Source organism: Columba livia, chromosome 12, assembly GCF_036013475.1.
Source record: "Columba livia isolate bColLiv1 breed racing homer chromosome 12, bColLiv1.pat.W.v2, whole genome shotgun sequence".
Classification (NCBI taxonomy): domain Eukaryota; kingdom Metazoa; phylum Chordata; class Aves; order Columbiformes; family Columbidae; genus Columba; species Columba livia.
In genome coordinates this window covers 19,414,895-19,427,967 of record NC_088613.1, presented here as the reverse complement: position 1 = coordinate 19,427,967, position 13,073 = coordinate 19,414,895, and positions in this window count along the sequence as shown.

The following is a 13,073-nucleotide window of genomic DNA, read 5'->3' as shown; positions in this document are numbered from 1 at the left end:
TTTTTACGCTGGCCAGTCTCAGATATTCTTTTTCACTCTTTTAGTAATGTTTCTCAGTTCTTAGCAGTCATCTCTTTTCTCAGTCAATAGGAGCCACAGCACTGTTTCTTGTTATTAGGCTCTGTAGAGGAGGAAAAGGAAGTGGGAAAGTTATAGTACCAGAATGTGTAGAGGTAATTATTTTGGATTGGATTATTTATCTCCTAAAGCAATTTGCCATTTTCTTTTAGAACTTGTCTGTGTTGAAGATCAGATAGCATTTTAAAATTATGAGTATCAGAGAGAGGCCTATAGCAAAATAAAAGCATGATAAAAAATGGAAGATAAAACTGTCAGGAGATATTCTGGTCTTAATGTTTGCATTGAAATGAAAATGCCAAACATCAGTGATAAGGCAAAGTAAATAGTAGAACTTCTGTGGACTCAGTCCTATCATGTGATCTGGATATTGTTTTAAAACAAATTAATTATGATTATGATTATGATTATGATTAATTATGATGCTTTAAACAGGGGCAACAACAATCCTCTGGTGAAAGGCACCATTCTCACAGCAGGACAGGCAAGGATGAGTATCTGTGTGTGATCTTTACATGCTGACATTGCTCATAGTCACCAAGTATAAAGATAAAAGCTGTAGAGGTAATTGTGGAGGGCGAATTTAGAATTTAAATGAACTCAGACAAGTTGCCCAGAGAGGTCATGGTGTCTCTGTCCTTGGAAATATTTCAAACCTGGATGGGCCCGGTGCTGAGCTCTGTCTGTGCTGTGAGCAGGGCTTGGACTGCACGACCCCCAGGGGCCTTTTCCAGCCTCACTGCTGCTCTGCTCCTGTGAACGGTTGAAGACGTTACTTAATCACAGAATCACAAGAAATGTTTAAGGAACTATTCTGTAACCAAGTCTGACCTGTGGTGCTGGAGGACAAGGAGGCTTTGAAACACACTGGGGTCTGTGGAAGGTGAATATACTGATCCTGCTTGCCAGCAACACCTGCTGAGCAGGAGCTTGCGGTGTGCAAGGAATAAAGCATATCTTTAATGAACAGATTCAGCTGGTTCAATGGAATAAAATGGAATAGATCTTTCCTAAATATTTTTCATAAGGGAACTGGAAAGGTCTTGCTTAAAAAAATATCACGCACACGAACGCACACAGCGTAGGGTCTGAGGGGTCTAATTTATACCTGACTTTTGCAGACTCCCACACTGGTGGTAATTTGCAACCAAGTATCTGTAGGCAAGATTTTGATCTAGGACCAAAAAAACAAGCCAAAACCTAGTGACCTGAGTAATATCAACAGATGGAACCCAGCTGCTGACAAGAATTAGCCCCATGAGAACTGTCATTATAGCATCACATCAGCGACTTTGACCAGTAGCTTCCCCAAAGAAAATACAGGTTTTGTAGCTGGGTATCCTTTGCCTCTTTCATCCCCGCTCCTCTGCAGACCAGAGGGATGCCAAGTTTTGCTGGGTCAGAGGCCGTTGCTTGTCACCATGGACATCTTGGGGTGCCTGGTTTTGCTGTTTGTTGATAAGGCAAAGACGCTGAGGCAGCTGCTTCTTGCTGACAGTACAAATTCAGTGATTATTCAGCCTGCTTATTTCTACTAAGGATGATCAAACTACCAATTCCCTTACAAAGGAAGTATTTTCTCCTTCACTAGTTGCCAATGTGGTTTTGGTGAACCAAAATTTGAGTGTATGTTGCCTGGTGGGTCCCCAGAGTTGAACAAAACCAACCATCCTCAGAGTGCCTTTATCTTTCTCTTCTTTGCTGCCATTCAGATCTTTGTTTCCCTGCTCCTCACGCATTAACAAATGATCAGCCTGCTTGTTTCTTATGCAGTTAAGCCTAAACTGCCAGGGAATTATGAAGATGAAGAACATATATGGATTACAGGTGTCTTGAGGGCCATATATATTTATCATCGGGGATATACTACACTGTCCTAATGGTAAAAAAGTAATTTAAAAAACACCTACCGTCTCTCTTTCGTTTTCTAATGGTAAAACAGTGCTGTAGCTGACCTGTAGCATATGATGTTTTTAACAGCAATCATCGTAATATTCCATGACCAGCCCTTTAACAAGTGGGTTTGCAACTGTTTCTGATTTTTAATATGATAAATCTTGTGTAGCAGGTGTGGCTTGATGGTGTGGCAGAGGGACTAGGAAATGTAGGAGTGTTCTCATTTAGAACTCTGTTTTGGTTTCACCTGACCACAGCCAAGAACAGCTCTGATGTCACTTGGTACGTAGAATTGTCCTGGGCTGTCCATTGGTCATGAACACTGTGCAGAGCATTATATAGAGTGTAAAATGCTCATTAATCTGATTTGTAATGAGACGGAGAGTCGGGAACTTTGGGTATGCCTGTGCTACAGTCAGAGATGTGATCTCGTGTAAGAACACCCAGTAAAACTTTAAACTATTTGGGATACTGATTGCAAAATAAGTGCAGAAGGAACGCTTCTTGTCAGGCTATACCAGACTTAAGACTAAAAAAGGCAGCTGATTTAGGTTTTAGGGCCAGTGGGAGCATAAGCAGATTAACATAGTAGTGCAAGATCTTGAATAATAGCACATCCAAAGTGACCTGATTTTCAGAGCTACAGGTCACGCTAGGGAGATGAAGAGAATTTTCCAACTTCAAGAAAGTCAGGAACAGAATATGATTTACAGTGCTGCCCACTATGCTCCTCATTCTGTCCTCTGCTGACAGGACATCTCTCCAGCATTCGTAATTTCTCTCTGTGTACATGAGAAATTCCATGTTTGAGGGTCTTTAAAAGCCAGAATCAGTTCTAATCTGTCTTTTTCAGCATGTTTAAGTAAAACCTCATGTCTAGACAATCCCATATTTTATCATATCCAAATTTTAATGCTGAGACTTGAATCCATGTGTTTTTAATAACTACAACATATTAACAATTGTTTAATCCTAAGCATTCCTTCTACTGTCGGTGCATTGCTTGTTGGAAAGAAAGCAGGGGCATCAGAGCACTTCCAAAGCCTTAAGCATGCTACTTCCCAACCAAGAGCATGCAAGTTTGTTATGGAAAAAGCTGTTGTTGTCCGTTCTCTCCATGCTTCATCTCTGCCTGTCTGTGGATGGATGTTCAGCACAGTTGGTGGGTAGTTGCACTCAGTCAAGTATGCATTGGAGACTTCAATTGCTTCTTTTAGGTAAAGCCCCCTCATTCTGTACTTCACAGTCACTGGAAAGCAATAGAGAACTGAAGATGTAAAATTTAGTCCTTGAAAATGTGCTTTGCAGTCCTAGTTAACTACCTTATTGTCCAAATCTTCTTAATCCTTTCAAACTGCAGAAGAATAGAATCATTTCGGTTGGAAGAGACTCTTAAGATCATTGAGTCCAACCATAACCTAACTCTAGCACTAACCCTATAGCCTCGACTATATGTCTTTTAAACCCCTCCAGGGATGGTGACTCCACCACTGCCCTGGGCAGCCTGTTCCAATGCCTGACAGCCCGACAGTGAAGAATTTTTTCCAAATATCGAACTTGAACCTCCCCTGGTGCAACTTGAGGCCATTTCCTCTCGTCCTGTCACTTGTTAATTGGGGGAAGAGACCAACACCCTCCATGCTCCAACCTGCTTTCAAGAACAAGAAATTATAGAGTCAATGAGTGTAATTTATCAAGAAGATAACAAAGCATTAAGCATCGAGCTGGCCATTGTGTGTACTGCGACTACATCATCCAACAAAAACAGAAAAGTGCTTGAGATAATGGTTAAATATCAGGTGCCTTCAGTGAAGTAACTTACATTAAACTGTGTAGGTTTACTCCAAGCCATATTACCTCCATCTGGGCAGGCAGACACAGACCAGATGGTGCCTTTAGCCCAGCTGGAAGGTGGCAACTTGCTAAACCACTAAAACTTGGTTCTGTTGCAGAGCCTGCTGTAATTTGGACTGTGCTTCTCCTCACAGATGTTGAGACCTCACTTAAAATCATCTGAGTGTCGAGACTCTGCCACCACTGGCACAGGCCAACTGTGCAGCAGGGAGCGTTGAGACCAGCCGCACATGCAAACTGCAGCAGGTGAGTGTCCTGTGGAGCATCACGTTACATGCCTAATTGCATCCTTCTTGAAGCAGCAACACTGACCAATGACACTGTTCAATGGCATGAACTGGGGACAGAAGACACGGTACCCCCTGTGTCTTCTGCCCTGACAGCCCCTTTCCCTTCCCACCCACCTTTCTATATGTCAGAGGTCTTTGTGTTTGTCATCTATTGCAAATCAAACTTCTCCCTAAAGCACCACATTACCCTCATCTGACTGAAGTTGCCACTGGCAACAGTTGCCTCTATAAACTGATTGCACGGAATGATATTTGCTGTAGTTCTTCCAAAGAAACTTTATCTTGACAGAAGAAATTGAAGTGCCGGCAATGCTGTTAGCCATGTGAAACTGAGTCTGCCTCTGCTTTTTTATGGATGTATCATAACGCTGTGAGGGTTCTGTTCAGCCACCAGAAAATGTTCAGCAGGATCAGCTTCAACATTCGGTTTCTCTCTGTGACTCATTAAAGAAGAAAACCTGCCCTGATTCACGCAGCCGGCTGGTGCTGTTGGGATGATGACAGTGCACAGGCATAAGATGCTCCAGAGCATTGTTATCGTGATGACATATGGGGGATTGTGTTAGTGATAGGGATTATTTTTATTTGTTTACCAGTAACACATAAGAATGTAAGGGTATTTATTGTATTAGTTGTGCTTGCCACAAAGAATTCTACACTCATTGTGATAAACCAGAAGCAATCTTTTTAAATAACAGACTGGACCTGGATTTAAGAGGGGAAGAAGCTGTAGTAAGCTTTTTAATTCTTCAGGCATTGAGGAGAGACAAAAAAGCTTGCTAATCATTACAGTGGTTAGGTTTCACGGCACATAGTTGCTTGCTTTGGTTGGGATTTTTCATTTTGATGATATAAGCTTCCTTTTTAAGAAAAATTTCTCTCTAACTCAGCATATCCCATTGGGAGATTTCAGCCCCTTGCCTGGTTGATAACGTGATTGCGGATGTTTGCTTTTTTAAAACAGATTACTAAGGTGGCTGAATGTGATATTGAGATTTAGCAGATGTTATTAGGACTTGTTTTCCTGCAGACCTGGGATGGGAATTTTAGTTTAATCACTGCAGGTTAGAGTTATGAGGTTCAGATAAAATAATATGTATTTGCAATTATGTAGCTGAAGCCTCTTGAGAGATCTAAACTTTACCTCAGACTATTATTTGATAAATATGCTTTCCAGTTCTTAACTTCCCTTGCAGGATCCTTTTCTAAAGGAACTCAGGTGCTTTGCTGGCCCCAGGGGAGCTGCTGATTTATGCAGACGTGAGGGGGGATCGGTGTAACCTTTCCAAGCCCTGCTCACCAGTGTAGGTTTCAGAAACAATCTGATCTTTGGGATGAAATTTTTCCAGGCAAGCTTCCTCATTTTTTCCTCACCCACACGGCCTAATGGTTGGAACAGGGCTTCTGTTTACAGATATAGAGTTGGCAAGGTCAGGTTCTGTATATCTTGGCCTTGTCATTATGCTGCAAGTGACCTACTAGCAGTTTTTCTTGTGATGTCTGAACAAGTTCATATCCTATTGTGGAGAGAGCCAAGAAATGCAGAGCCAGGCAAAATCTTCACTTTCAGGAGCTCTTACCAAGGGATTTAAAATTATTTTACTTTAAAATGTTAATAAGTGAAATGGCCTGACAGTACCCATGGATGGTGATGTGCCCATTTGCCCGAATGGGGAGTAGATGCAGCATAAAATAACTTGCCTGGAGTCACTTAGATAGTGGTAAACAGAAGCAGAACAGAGATTGCCAAACTTCATTTTGTCATTTGCTCCCGTTGCGCTATGCAAATAAAGAACATGTCATTTACATACGATGAGGAGGGAGATCTGTCAAACTAGATTGCCTGAAAAGTGATTTAGTTTAGAGCGCTCTTTGAACAGAAGCAGTCCATTACTTCTTGGTGCAAAGTTATTGTAGGAATGCTGTGTGTACACACACAAGGCTGCGATACGCTGGCTGGCACGAGCCATGTGGCAGCCCACATGTGGTTATTCACAACTTCTCTGCAGAGCAGTCCCCACGCCGCGTGTCATCCTGCCATATTCTTTTTTCATGGCAGCTGTGGTAGATTTAGCCTGTTGTTATTTCTGGAATAAAGCTGAGAGAGCTGATTGGTTTTGTTTCTTTCCCTTTGGTATGTGGAAGGATGCTCTAACTCTTCAATTAGATTACACCTGAGAAGAATTATAAATGTTTAAAAATCCCTGAAGAAAATCACTGTCCCCATATCTCAAATTAGCACCTCTAGAGATGAAGAATATATAATGAGCAACACCCGCAGCTTCAAGGCCATTTTCTTTGCCTAACAACAGCGAGAGTGCAAAACCCTCCCTGCTGACCAGTGGGGACAGAGAGAGACCTCCCGCTGCATTTCTTATGTCTGGGAAGAAGCGAAGAGCACCATGTATTCTTCAGGTTGGGAGCTCTATAATTCTATTAGCATTTTAGATGAACTCTGGAGCTTTTACAGATTTGCATTCCTGCATGCACACACTTGCACATAAATGCTAAAATATCTTCTATTTTCAGCACTACAGAGCTAACCTCTGGTAAGAAAAGCACCAGGGAACAGAGACACCACTTAGAACAGATTAAATTCCAGCCACAAAGAAACATCATTTGGATTTTTCTTGCAGGAGACACTATGCTCTGTTTCTTCAAGCCCCAGAGTATGAATAAAACTTGAATTATTGAGGCAAATAGCTTGGGGAGTTTCAAATAAGGATTAGACAATTATATGAATAAGAATAGGTAGGATAAAAAGAGAAGGGCTGTCAAGTTGCCTGCATCTGCTTATAAATTCATCACCTGTGTACAAGTAAGGTAGAAATCCCAAAAGCGTTGCCATTGGGAGCAGATCTCTGCCTCTGCAGCGCTATCTCTTGCAGCAGTGCCTTTGGGTGTATTTCTAGGTTGCTAACTAGAGACATTTTAAAGAGACCTTGTATTTCAAGAGGTGGTTGTTTTGCCCTTTCCGACATCCAGATTCCTTTATTATGTGAAGACATGGTGCCTTAAATAGCTAAATGCCTTTGAATACGTGTTTCTTACGAAACAATAAGTATATAGTTCATCATCCAGGATGGGTCTGAGCTCAGAATAGATTATTCTTACTCTCATATATATATTAATTATTCCATAGCACCGAAGGGAAAGAGAACCTGGACCCCTTCAGTCTTAGCACTGTACAAGTGTTATTAATACATGTGCTACAAAATCTGGGGGAAGAGTTTCATCGTTAGGTTTATCTTTAGGCTTCTCCTAAGTGCCTAACTTAGTGAATTATCTGGCTGCTGTTCTGAGGTGGGCAAAGACTAAGCAAATCTCTGAGGGCTACTCAGCAAAAGCATTGCTTGGATGTCTTAGATCACCTTCTAGAGTTTTCTCTGTCTTTGCACTGACTCTAGAGAAAACTGAAGCAGGCTGGATAACTAATGGATGCACAGGCTTAGCTGGCTCTGCCTGTTTAAACGCTTCCACTTCTGTTGTGCCTCGTTGCCTCCTCCCGGCTCTGCTCTACCCCTTGTTGTGCCAGCCCAGCTCTTGGGGACCACGCTGGAATATGTCTCAGTGTCTTTGTAGGATTTTACCCAGATACGCCAGGTGTCACACGGTTCTGTTTTCCTCTCCAAAGCGACAGCTTATATTGAAATAAATCTGTCGCTTTCTGGACATTTTATGGATGTCAGCGGTGTGCCCACTGATCCTTAGAATGCAAAAATAGTCTCCTTCTTCCTAAAATGGTGATACTTTCCCAATAAACTGGGGATACATTTCCATTAGATTATGTCATTCTAGGATTTGTGACACATAGATCAACAATTTTGATTCTTTCTGGTAGAAAGAAGCGATGGACATACACACTCCAGTGAGAATGACATTGTTCCTCCTGTGTTTTGTGAAATGACAGTTACCGAGAGGATAAACCCAGAAGAATGGCTCTAGATACATCTTTATATAAATTATCAACAAAGACTTTCACTCTCATTCTTTCATAGACCATTTCATAGACCATTGACCAAAATTCCCATGCAACCAACTTTTAATAGAAAAGAAAGATTTTCTCCTAGGCAAGGGGGAAGGAAATGAAAATATTATTTGCTTGGACAGATCATCTGGAGCAGGGAAATCAGTTGGGATTGTTTATTCAGCAGAAGAAGCAGGGAAACTGATGACAAAAAATTACTTATAACCCAGGAGACATATTATACCCTGTTTGGCAAAACACTTTTCATACATCTGGGACCTCTGTTTATATTTTTTTGTGATTGCGATACTGAAATAAATGTGTTTTCCTTTGTAATAGCCAGCTCAGTTGTTATCGCCTAGGGAGACTTCTGTGCATATCAGGGTTGCTGGATGGGTATCTTTGCTCCTGAATGCTTCTGTGATTGCAGCTGATTTATCTCTGAATAACTGATGCCAAGTGTCTCATTGATGAGTGCATCCTGTAGCAGTGAGATGGCTTTTCACCAGCTGGGACAGGTACTGCTGGAACTTTCCCTTCCCTTTAAAACCTTTTCAGAACTCATCACCACAAGCTGTTGTGACTGGTTAGCTTAGCAGCGCATTGATGTTTTTCTCCAGAATAAGCGTAGAGGAAAAGTGTAATGTATGGTTAGATGAAATCATTTGCAGCAGTGCCTGTAGAAATGATCACTGAGCATGGAGGGAATTTCCACGCACGAGCTGTGATCAGCCAGAAGGTGCTCTACAGTCTTCTGTGGTCGCTTCTGTAAATATAGTCATGGAAAACCAGCAGTCTGTACTATTAGGCAGACACTGATGTGATGTTACTGCTTTCTACATCCCCATCATTTCGCAAATGAGAGGATGGTTCTATATAATCTGTCTTCAGTATTACCGTGATATCCATTAACATTGTACCTGAGCAGAAGTGAATCATCATTCCTCATCATAGTTAAGACCCTCCCAGGGTTGTACTCAGGTGACACTAAGAAGTAATTTTAAACAAAAATATGTCACATAGTGTTTGGGCACGAAGGAGATGGATGCAGAACAGTGAACAAGTGGGTATAGAGGCAGACTGTCTGTAGGTGACATTTGCCTGTGACACGGAGATTCAAATTCATCTGGAAAGTGCTGTGATTTCTTTAAAGGGAGTTTTAGATGTTCTGGTTTTTCATTTTGTCTTGTGTTGGGTGGTTAGGCCGCTGAATGTTTGTTGGCCTCCAGCAGCTGCAGGCTGGACCTGGCAGCAGTGCTTTGGGTTTCAATAATAGAAAATAATTTTCAAATACTTTTATTTTTAAGTATATTTCTACCAAACAAGTGGTTGCATACATTTTTAAGTGATCCAAGGCTTTTCACTTGGGCATAAAGTTGGAATTGTGGCATCATTGACTCTTTTTGAAACTGGTGTGATACCTAGTCCAGTAACCTGAGACAACAGTGAGGAGCAGGTAAAGTGGGAGGGAACCAGGTTGGAGAAGCAAGAGGATAGAGGCAAAACCCCAAAGATGTCAGGCAGCAGGGGCCTATAGTGCCCTGGGTTGGATAAAGAAATCCAAGGGACATAGGACTAGTATCACAGCGCAGTAATATGTTTAATATTTCTGGTATTATCTAGTATGGCAAAGATTTAGAATTGCAGGAACTTCTTGCAACAGTGTCTGCATACAGCAGACCATGTTACCCTGCCATTTCAGAACTATCTTAGTGAGAGATACATGTCATTCACGGGTAGTTGAAGAGCTGGCCTGTGAACTGAGAAACAAGTCTTTTCTTCACTGAAAAACACACAGAAGCAACAAAACAATCATAATATGAGTTGCACACAGGAAACTAATTGGTAATGGGCTTTGCAATCCCTGGCTGCATCAGGCTGTCTTCATACAGGCACTGAAAAGCATAACTTTTCCCTGAAATAATATTTTCACCAAGTCATCTGTTTTTATGCATAACATTCCTTTAGCAAGGGATTCTTTGCCACAGTTTCATATTTATACAGTGTCGAGGGTTTTGGTTGTGGGGTGACAATAAAACCGTGGCAGACGTATTGTTAACCCCCTGGCCCCCCTCCCCCCTTTTGCCTCCCTCTCCCCCTTCCCACTCAGCACAGTCGATCAGGAGGGAAAGAAGGACAGAGAGAAGAGAGTTGGAAAAATTAACAATGTTTTACTAATGCTACTGATAAAATAGCGAAAATAATACAAAATACACAAAACCAATCTGGAAAGTCTCAGCAACCGCAGAGCTGGCACCCGAAGTCCTGGACTGGACTCTGCAGCCAACCGGAGCTGGATTCAGTCTGTCACTGGCCTCAGTTCGCAGGGACGACTCGCAAGGTCCTCTCCTAATGTCGGCCATAAGCAGAAGGGACCAGATCCTCGTGATCTCCCACTTTTATATTCACATGAATGGGATGTTATATTTCCTTGATCAGTTTCTGGGTCACCTGTTTCTCGTTGCCCCTCTCGCGAGAGCTGTATCCATTAATTATCAATAACTTCTCATTCCATTGCTGTGTTTACCAAAACATGTATCTGGTTCTCCAGGAAAATGCAGCTCATATGAAGCTTTAGCTGACAGGCAAATTCACTAAAAGAGAAACTTGTTTTTAACAAAACCAGGACATACAGAGAAAAAATTGCCTGTGCATGAAGTACTATCCTGATAGATGTAATTGTTAAAGAAGCCCCAAGGATGTTGTCCATCCATCACCTTTCTGAAGTACTCCTCTAAGCTGACGATAGTCTGTGTGGCAACTGTTTTGTTGCCAGGTCTTGATTTTGTTAGGTTATTTTGGTTTGATTCAGCTTTGTAAAAAACGGGACGAATGAATGAGATCTATTTGAAGGTGCTGTCTCATAGCCAAGATGCAATTCTATGTTAATTTATTCTTGCAGAAGTCAGTGTGAAAGCCAAAGCACACTGACCTACCGCATATAAAACATTAATAGAATATTTAATTCATGTATTTGAGATGAACTGTGAGATAAACTTCAAATGAATATTATTATTAATTTGGGTGAACGCGTATGTTTGTGCTTGCTCTCTTCTGGAGGGAATCAAAAGCATCCGTTTATTGTAATAGTTTCTAGTCTGTTTTCTGGATTCTCTTTTATATTGAATGCCTGGTTTTATAAAAGAAGCAATACAGAGAATGAGATCTGAAGACCGCTGGCATTCCAGGAGCTATACTAAGCGGTATATATACATACTGTCATTTCAAAACTAATTTGGGTACCTTGAAAACTATGTGTTAATTTGAATGACGGAGAAAGAGAAGATTTAAGAAGAGAATGCTGTAATCTGTAAAAAACTACTGGTTGGCATAGCAAATCCTGCCTGTCGTGTGACAGGAGAGATGCTGCACAGCTGCTTCTCCCTTCTCCTCGGCAGCCGCCTCCAGGGCACCTTCTCTGGTCCTCAATACAGATGGATACATTTTTCCAAGTAACTATACCCTATTTCCACTTCTCCTATGTAAATTATAGTCTCCAAGGTGGCACAAGTTCATTAGATTTGAGAATTTTATCAGTGGAAATTCAAAGTTAGGTACCTGTGTCACTGAGCTTGTTAAAAAGCAGAGCTTCTGAGAAGTCTTATCTAAATCATTTGCCATCTTTGTCAGCTGGCAGAGATTCAACTCGTATTTCACTAGAGATCCCGTCTCCAAACTGACCCAGCAAGTTTGTGAGGTGGCCACTTCTAGTGCATGAACCCCATGAAGATCCTCTGCTGTTTGAGTTTAGCAGGCCTGGTTTGCTCTGTCATACGTTACTAAGCTCTGATTCACTTGACTGCTCATGCTGAATCGATGCCTCCCAGCACATTATCATGATGTCGTGATAGGTGAGATGATGTCTCTAAACAGTTGAAACGGCCTGAACACTCGTGCTCATGTTAGAGATCCTATTATACTTGTCTCCATACAGCTCTCCAGAACTACCACACCTGTCCTCTGTTAAGAATTCAGTCATCTGTCCTCAAAAGACTTTATTATTAATGTAAAAATAATTCCTCTGGTTAGAAACAAGCCCTTTGGTAGGATTGTCGCTCTCTGTCTGACCTCACCAATAGAAAATATGAGCGGGACTTCATCAGATTTCCCCACAGATAAGCAGTGGGTTGTGGTGTGCTGGGTGGTCTGGATCCGTTATCTAAGCGCCGTGAGATCTGGAGTGAAAACGTCTGCAGAAACTGTCAGAAATTACTGTCTTGGCAGAAGCAGCAGTTTTAGTGAAAATGAAGCATAAATGTATTAAGTTGTGCAAGAGAATTCCCCAGGGTGTTGCGCTGAAGGTCTTGTGGGTTAAAAGCCCGCTCACAAAGCAGGGTCACGTGCGCACTCTTGCATTTATTCTTCTTCTGCCCAGGGCACTGTCAGTGTGTAAGTTCGCCGTGCTGGCTGGGCCACAGCGTTTTTACTTTTAGAAATCTGATCGTCACTCCTTAATGACCACAGAAGAAAAATAAACTCCCACAAGTTCCAGTTCTACTCGCTGTATGAGTCTCTTACACAATTTATTCAGTGAATCCTCTGCAGAAACTCTTTGCCATTGGAAGAGCTTGGGTGGAAGCTCTGAGGTTTCATGAATTGCAGCTGTGCCTGTTGTCCCTGCATACCAAATTGGGAATTCAATTGGTTTGGATTACAGTGCTTGCAAAAATTCTCATGATGATCAGATTTGTTTTATTAAAATCAACAATGTAGTTTGTAAAGAATCATTCAAGGTTTCACTTACTTGTAGGTCGCACGTTTATTTGATAGCTGAAGCCTGCAGCTCTACAAAGGAGTGAGTCTCGGTTTTGGCACTTTGTACCAGATCAAAAGCTCTGATGACACTCAGAACAAAGCGCTGAACTAGTGCAAACTCTCTGTTTGGTTCAAGTCTGTTACAAAAATGCCGTGTAAGAACTTTGTCTCAGCAGATTTTATGACATATCAGGTATCATTTATCTTACAGAGCTGGCAGAAAGGCAACAGAA